The sequence below is a fragment of the Sinocyclocheilus rhinocerous genome, unplaced genomic scaffold (genome assembly GCF_001515625.1).
Source record: "Sinocyclocheilus rhinocerous isolate Xijiao unplaced genomic scaffold, SAMN03320098_v1.1 scaffold503, whole genome shotgun sequence".
NCBI classification, from domain to species: domain Eukaryota; kingdom Metazoa; phylum Chordata; class Actinopteri; order Cypriniformes; family Cyprinidae; genus Sinocyclocheilus; species Sinocyclocheilus rhinocerous.
In genome coordinates this window covers 361461-370998 of record NW_015643185.1, presented here as the reverse complement: position 1 = coordinate 370998, position 9538 = coordinate 361461, and the positions used below count along the sequence as shown (strand labels likewise).

At 36.4% G+C, this 9538-nt stretch overlaps 1 pseudogene; it reads left to right on the top strand.

Moving 5' to 3' along the window:
- Positions 1–3779: 3779 nt before the first annotated feature.
- Positions 3780–9538, top strand: part of LOC107757126 (cytosolic 5'-nucleotidase 1A-like) — an 11556-nt pseudogene continuing 5797 nt past the window's right edge.

Here is a 9538-nt window from a genome sequence, read left to right as displayed (position 1 = left end):
ATATATATACATAAACACATTTTTTGCAATGATCACTCAAATGTGGTGATCAAACACTTATAATGGTGACAGAGATATGTAAGGGCATTTAACAATTTAACAATAAACTTGCGATGAGTGCGATGCACAAAGTAACGGGGTGTTAGTTGTAACACACGTGGTTTGAATATTTATTTTACCATAGTAAAATTAAAATTCTGGCTTAAGTAAATTTTTTTATCTCAGTTTTTATTATTCATTTAAAATGAGACAAATCTGCTATTATTTTAATCTCCAATCTGTTATTTATCAGTTTTTTAGATAGTTTTTTAATGCTTTGATAACTAGCAGAAGACACTAACCAGTTTTACATTCCAGTTGCGCAGATGGGGCACGTTGTAACACTGCGTTACAATGTGCTATTCTATGACATGAGCGATGTAATTTTCACTATTTACTTTAATGGATTTTAATGAGAAACAACGAGGAACAGGTGAATAAAGACTGACAGTCAATGTTTAATGTTTAGAAATTATTATTTCAAGATATGTAAAGCATTTTTGCTCGTTTATGTGGGCCGTCCCAAGCATGGTTGCAATGTGTTCATTGTCAAACTCCAAAATCAGATTATTTTTAATTCTTAAAAAACGCCATTATTTTATTTGAAAAAAATAATTATTTTATTTTATTAACAAAATATTTTAGTTTGTTTTGTATATTTTTTTCATTGATCAGATAACATTTTAAGCTGTCATATGGTCATGTTACAACGTGCCCCTCAGATGTTACAATGTACCCCACACCTAGGGCATGTTGTCACATTTCACTTCCATTTTTTGAGGGTAAATAAAGAAAAACGTATACACTAATTATAAAAAAACAAAGCGACATATTTGTACTAGACAAGTGTAAAATTACTGTGGATAAAAAAAATTATATTCTGAACCCCATGTGGATTTACACAAACTGAGAAAGTCAAAAATTGTTACTTTGTGCTCCGCTCTCCCCTAGTTTGGAATGACATGAAGGTGTTTTTTTTTAATCCCATCAATCCACCAAAGCACCTCATTTCAGTTGAAACATGAATACAATAAGATCTCATGCTATTCTACTAAACAGTGTTGTGATGTGTTCTGTACAGATCTGAACATCTCTGAGATTACTGATGAAATAACGGTAACCATCTTGAAGAGATCAAACCTGTTCTCTACCTGTCCACAAATGCACAGAATGTGAAAGATGCCATCACTGCAGGTAAGGGTTAGGCTACTGTTGAAGATAAATATATTTTGTTCTCCATTTATGTCATAGATCAATTTCAACTATATACCGGTTGCTTCCATATTACTATATTCTCACAGCGGCATATACTAGCAACATTACCAGACTATTAAAGAATTAATTATTTATTAATTATTTATAGTATAAATAGTACTTTTAACCAGCATAAGCCTAAATTACATAACTTTTTATCTAAGCTGATCTTCTAAACTGATTTTTGGGGAAAATTAAATAAAAACATTAAATAAATATAGTGATGCAGTGAGAAAGTGGCCGTTAGGTGCATGTAGTTACTGTATAAAATACAACAGAAGTGTTACTTCTATAACTTTTAAATGAGGCATTCTTGTTCAGGATACGGAGCAGCCACTATGTTCCAGAGAGTTTACCATGAGAACAGTGATGAAGAGTCCAGTTTTCAGATGAGTCAGAGAGAGTCACCAAAGAGAAACGTATAGTGGCTTTCTTTCAAAATGAACGTGATAAAGAGGCCAAATCTTTGGAACTGGTAAGACTGTTGTTCTGAAACCACTTGTTAGTACAGCTGATTCTCAAATGGCTTAGTTAACCCTTGTTATATTTCACATTCGCAAGGCACACACCACACAGCCTTGTTATTTAAAAGGATAATCAAAGGAAGCTTCTACTTAAAGTTCAACCGTAAAAGTGCTTCTACTCTACATACTGAGAGTTGAAAGTTGAAACTGTCTGCGACAATCAAAAGCATGCCCCACATGCTATATGACATGATAACTGTTATATGCCTTAAAATAAGTTTTTAATATAATAATGTAATAATTATCTCTCTCTCTCTCTCTAAATATATATTTATTTATTTAGTCATTTAGCAGACGCTTTTATCCAAAGCGACTTACAAATGAGGACAATATATATATATATATATATATATATATACACACATACATACATATACACACATATATATTGTTGAATTATTTTGCAGGGTCCTCTAAAAGAGTTTTTTAAAGCATTGGTACTTCTCCAGAAGTTGTTCAATGAAAGCAACCAAAAGAGTCCAATCCGTACCTACTTGGTAACATCACACGGCACAACAAGTCCTGGAATCAGAGCCCTAAAGACTCTTCAGGAGAACAATCTGGAGATGAATGAGGCATTCTTTCTGAGTGGTGCCCATAAAGGGCCTGTGCTGAAAGCAATCAATCCTCACATATTTTTTGATGACCAGATGACACATGTTGATGGAGCCCTTCAAAATGGGGTTATTGGTGCTCATGTACATTATGTGAGGAATGAGTGAGAATAAAACCTAATCTTATATGTAAAGGGATAACAACATACTTTCTTCTGCAACATGATTTATGTCAGGAAAGCCATATTTGCTAATTATTTCCAGTCTTGTTTCTTAAGGCTTAAAGTGTAAATGAAATTAAAGCAAATGCTGATTTTATGGTATTGTTGAGCTGGTGATTATATATTTTAATGGATAAACTAATCAATAAATCATTACCTAAAAGTATTTTTCTTTGTCCTGGATTCTCACTATTATTGAACAGAGAATATGAGGACAATAAAAAATGAAGGCACTATTATTTTCTCTGCATCTCTCTTTTTTATTCAGTCCCTCTTGATAACTATCCAATGCCACATATCAAGATCAGATGTGTACTGTAGATGATCTCAAGGACAATGATGTGGAATTCAAATAAATAAATAAATGACTACAAATACTTTGCTTTTGAAAACTTTTTTTCTCTCTCCATGTGAAAGGTAAGGGTAAGGCTATAGCCTAAGTAACCTAATGTTAGTGTAATCTGTTAATAACGCACATCATAAACCCGTCTTTTTAGGCAAGTACCATATAATGGGTGTCATGTCATTAAATGTTTTTAATACGACGGGAACTGTATTTAACGTGATCACAATCAATGAAAACATTGTAAGTTAGGCCCATTAATTGTAATGATTTCATTTCCACGGTTATTCAAGCAACGAATAAATTATATAGAGAAAGCGAGCAAAGAACACAGTATCAACCAACGGAGCTTTTTGAAACTCCGAATCAGTTAAACCATTTGAGTCACAAAATGATTCACCGTTTAGAAGCGCTCCAATCGGATCGCGTATCGCGAATCATTTGATTCAGAACGGGACTTCAAATCGCGTATCGCGAATCATTGGAGTTAGACCTCGGAGCGAGATCGCGGGATGTTTTTATCCCCACCGGGGACAAAAATAATTCAGCAGAGGCAGGGATGCATAAACCAGAGGGGGAGTTATATTATACTGAAACATTTTTTTTTACCAAGTTGTCCCATTTTATTGGGGCAATAATACGTGCATATAGTAGAAACTAAAAGTAAATCCATATCCAAGACAAAACGAGTGTTGTTTAAATGCTGTAGTGATGTGTATTTAAAACTGCACTTTTAGAGCACTTTAAAATGAGAGCGATGTAAATTGTTATTTTCATATTAATGTAATACATTTATTTTGCTTTTTAAATCGATAAGTCAGACACTTAGGGCTGGTGACGTCACTGGGTCGTGTTGAAGAGGAACTCAACCACTGCAGCAAAGGACGCACAGACGCAGGCAGGACACAATTCAGTCCTCCCCCTGACTGACCCCCTAACAATATGAGCCAACTTGAAGGCACAGAGAGAGGAGGACAGTACAACTCCGACAACAGCGAAGAAAAAGACTGGGTAGCTGTAAAAACGTTATTTGACAACGCGAAAACAACGAAGAAGCCCCGTCTGGTAAGCGATTGTTTGTGTGTATAATCTGTGAATGACAGCAGCGTCTCCCGCACCCGCATCCGATACCCTATCTATAGGTAATGCTAGCGACGCGACAAACTACAAAAAGCTTATATTATATCAAAGATAGCTGTCAAAACTGAAAGCGAGCGCCTCGTGTTGTTCGCTTGCATTATCGATGGTGCGTCAGTGACAGCAGTTCTGCACATACAGGTATCTGACCACACTGAGCAGCTTGGTTGTCGTCTACAGCAGTTGTAAACATTTGCTTGCTTTTAACTTGCAGCCCAAACCCAGCAACGCTGTAACCATTGCGGTGTCCTCGCGAACGCTGTTTAACATGGTGAAGGAGAGGAAGGTGTTTGAAGAGGAGGGGCTGGAGAGGTACGTCGCGCACCAGCTGGAGCACGAGGACCAGCCCTTTACCCCAGGGGTCTCGTTTCCTTTCGTTAAGGTAACAACAGGTCTAAGCTTTACAAAATGATTTTTCAAACAAAATTCATAATAATGATCCTACTATATTTTAAAACTGTCTGTTCATAACACTCACCCTACATCCATCAGCACCTGTCAGGAACCTGATGCCATAGGTAATGCAACTGTACATTAGTAGGCTACTGTAATAGAGTGCAACAGTGGCCACTCACCTTTTCAGTATTTTTCCCATTGTTTTTTATTTGAAGCCTTTGGTTTGAAGTAAAAATGTGTAAAGCTTTATTGCTTCAATCTCATGAAGAATTGTGATGGACAATCAAATGAAAAATGGTTAAATATATAAAGTATTGACTCTAAATAGTTCTTTTGGCATGATTTGTTTGTTTCAATACTCTGAATTGTGTAGTTTTTTTGCAGAATCGTGAGTAATGTAGCTTTTCACCATGCAGGAACACTGCTGTTAAACAAGATTATTTAAAAGTTAAAAAGCTGAAATGTGCACATATGCCGTCAATTTACAACCTCATAGCTCTCAGGAGGCCTGCCTAACAGTTTATATGTTATCATTCTAAATCAATTCTCCAGCAGAAAAAATTAATGGGATTTTTACGTATGGAGCCCGACTGATGCACTCTGTAGCAGCACCTTGCAACACACCACGGTTCACATCACATAGGTATATTACTCCTGAAATGTCATTTGACACTGATTACAAATTACATGACTAAAGTGTACAATTTCGACAAATAAATCTGATAAATGAGTAAAGAGGAACAAATGCCTTAAAGGACTTTATTAACAACACAAAATGCTACACAATGTATTTATTTTTAACAATTAATTCATTAAACATTAGTAAAGTAGTTACTATCTAGCAGTTTTGTAATTTAAGTATAGAAACTGTTTATTAGCACTGGCTCAGACAGCTCTTAATGTTGGCACAATCAGTATAAGTAAGTAAATAAATAAATGTGGACTAGCCAGCACTGACCAGTGACCACCCATAGCACTGGTACTCTAGTATGAACCTGACTCAGGTCAAATAAGCTGGTTGAAACACTGTTTTTGCGCTTTCATAACACATGAATATATCTTCAGGACAAATAAAATTTGCACTAATGCAAATCACTGGGAAAATTTGTAGAGCAACCTGTGTGGAAAACAAATGTGTGCCTTAATTTTTGTTCATGGACTTTAGCCCTTTTTATTGCAGGGCAGGACTCAGAGCACATAACACAGAGCATTCTTGTGTCCTGCCCACTGTTTATGATTATATATCATATAGAAGTACACTAATCAACCATTAATCACAGCAGTGTTACCTAATGTGGATATCCTTAGACACCCACAGCCATGCCTTTATTAATTTCTGTTTTTCTTATCAACAGGCCCTGATGAATGTAAATGCCCGTTTGAGAGAACTATACCCAGACAGTGAGGAGCTGTTTGACATTGTGCTGATGACCAATAATCATGCCCAGGTCGGAGTTCGCCTCATTAACAGCATCAATTACTATGGTATGGAAAGAAAACAGGGATTTCTGTGACTATGGCCCGGTTTCACAGACAGGGCTTAGACTAAACCAGGATTAAGCCATTGTTCAATCAGGAAATGTAAGTAATTTTTATTAACATGCCTTATACAAAACATTATTGGTGTGCATCTTGAGACAAAACAAAGGCACTGATATATTTTAAGATCAGTCAGTGCAAGTTTCTTTCAGTTAAAACAGCTCAGACTTACACTTTAGTCTGGGACTAGGCTTAAGCCTTGTCTGTGAAACCGGGGGATAGAGACCCAACATAACTCAAAATGCTTAAAGCTACTATTCAACCAGACAACATTTGCTAGCCTACAATTTAGTCTTTTATAGTGATCATCATTATATTCTTTAAAGGGGATCTATTATGCAAAATTCACACATAGTGTTTGAACATAAATGTGTGTTGGCAGTGTGTGTACACAACCACCCTATAATGATAAAAATCCACCCACTCCTTTTTTTTTTTTAATTCACATAAATCATAAGCAGTGTCTCAGAACATGCCGTTCGCAGAATCTGTACAAAGTGACATCACATTGTACAGGCCCCGCCCACGAATGTTGAAGGACACTGACATATTAGCATAGATCCTGCCCTGAGTCAGCCGCACACAATCCACCATGTTTATCTTCACGCAACAGCATTTAAAAGCAGCATTCAAGTAAGAAATGTCTTCTTATTAAAGCTACTCCAGTTATTCAGTCAAGAGCAGTGAGTCAATTTCTGTTTTTATTTTATTCTTTGGGCCATATTAACAGCATAGACACAGCAGTAAGTACTCTATAATGCATTGCTGTCACTTAATACACAGATCTAATATACACATGCGATTTATACTTTGTTTTTATTTTGACATAACCTTCTATGTATTTCTCAGTTTAAGCACAATAGGAAATGAGAGAGAACTTAGTTTAGTTCTCACATGCCGTGTGATAGACACTTTCTGTGCATTTGCTTCAGATTTGTGCACTCAGAAAACCATATATCAGAAGTTTGAAGTGCCCCTATTATGCTATTTGAAAGGTTCATAATTTGGTTTTGGGAGTCCCCAACAACAGGTTTACATGCATGCAAGGTCAAAAAACACTTTCATTTTCTTATAATATGCATTTAATTTTACGTTATTTCTCAACAACTCTCAAACGATTCGTTCAAAGATTCATCTTTCGAAACCCCTCCTTCACATGACGATACTCTGCTCTGATTGGTCAGATGACCCAGTCTGTTGTGATTGGTCTAAGTACAGTGCATGTCGGAAATGGAATGCCCATCACCATTACTGGATTACGGCTTATCAATAACACATCCGGGCTGTGCGATATTGAAAAAAAAAATGCGATACACGATGCCTTGTTAAAAAATGCGATATTCGATACGATATTGCTTAAAGTGTGAAAATCTATTTAAATTATATTTTAAAATATTTAAAAATGAAAATTATATAAACAATTTGTTTCACATTATTTCTTGGAAAAGAAAGAACCACTACAACTTCTGAAAGTGACCAGCAGTGTTTTAGCAGTACATAAAAAGTAATGTCACAAATCAGAAAATGTAATTTTAACATCGTGAATGACAAAAAAAAATGAATGACACTAATTTTATATCAGTGTGACTTTGATTTCCATATACTTTAAGTACTTATTCATATACCACAGCAAAAACTATAGGCATAGATAAAATAAACAGTTCTATTCAGGTACAGAAATTTAATAATTAAGTGTAAAATAACACTGCATTGTGTTCACTGTATGAATTAAATTTAGATGAATCTTTGTTATATCTTTGTTGTTTGATTAACATTAGTGTCATGTTCAGCAGCACGTATTTATAGGCTACTGTCCCTTTAAATCCGACTGCACGGATCCAGTATAATGATACACATCAGATTTCTTTTTCAGCTGTTTACATTCATTTAAAACATAACTGACTGCGTTTACGAGAATGATCGTCGAGACGGGTACTATTGACAATTCTGTGTGTATGTGTCTGTTCAAACATAAGGAGGAGATGCGAAAGACGAATCAACTCGATCTGAAACGCGTCTCTCTGTGTGTGCGCGTGCTTTACACGTGTGCGGCAGAATGGAAGATATGCTGTGCGATGTGTGTGTGCGCGCGCTTTGCACGTGTGCGGCAGAACGGAAGATACGCTGTGCGAGATGCGGCTTGTGCGCACGCTTCAGGTGTGAGTCTGTCAGACAGCCAGACGAGACAGCAAAGAGTTGCTTTCTGCAACTTATTGCACTTAGCTCTTTTTAACGTCAAGCAATTCTCTGCTATATGCGTCGAACTAAAACTTTGACCTTTTGCAACGTTTTGATTTAAGTAGCCTATTATTAAAATGATTCAGATATCGCATGCAGTTGCGATATGCATATCGCAATATTTACATTTGCGATATTTCGATATTTTCGATATATCGTGCAGCCCTACATCCTATTATCATAATGATAGTGCCCACTCTGTTCTAAAAATAAAGAATCGGAGGGGAAAAAGTTGGGAACCGGGCCCACAGCTTGGTAGTAAAGACCCAAACAATAATGGTATATGCTTTGTAGGGCTGCACGATAAATCGCATGCGATATTTAACGCGCATCTTGTCAGTAAAGCCATTCTGTAATCAGCGGAAAGCACTGCAGTTTGTAAACCAACGTATTGCTCCATCCTTTATCATGACACCAAGTAATAAGAACGAGAGACATTTTATATAATCTACACATTTCTAGATAATAGCAGGCCCACAGCTGATTAGCAGAACTATAACGTGAGTTCTAGTAACGTGAGACGTACAGCTGCACTGTGTATATACAACACAACACACAAAACATATTTTGCAACTACACGGAAATAGGATTTGAATTACAAACGACTCGTTTCAGCGGTTCAGAGTCATCTCTTTCTTTTGAGAGACAATAACTTTATTCATGATGCACTTTCAGCTTTACAACTTTGCAGACTGTTTACATTCACATACATCTACATTACACACTGCATGAAAAGTAATTTTCAAAAATCCATAATAGGGGCACTTTAAACTGATATGGCTTTAAAACACATGCAAATAAGAAGCTTTTATGATGACGAAGAACTGCAATGAGAGCGAAAAACATGATCATCAAAAACCAAACAGATGTTTTGTTTTGGCAGAGTATCCGAGGAACAAGCTGTAAAGTCGCAGCCCTATTCTGGAAAGTGGGTGGGGAGCAGCAGCTCATTTGCATTTAAAGATACATGCACAAAAACAGCATGTTTTTTGCTTCCACTCAAAATGGGCATTTTCAAAATGGTATAATGAATGATCTGTGGGGTATTTTGAGCTGAAATTTCACAGACACATTCTGGGGACACCTGAGACTTAGGCCCCGTTTACACTAGTGCATTTTCGTTTTAAAACGCATAACTTTTGCTACGTTTACACCTGTCGTTTACACTACTCCGGCGTTTTCAACCCTCGAAAACAGAGACTTTTGAAAACGCAGCAGACCCCATTTTAGTTTGAAAACTCCAGGGTTGCGTTTCAGTGTAAACGGACCAAAACGGAGACTTTTGAAAACTAT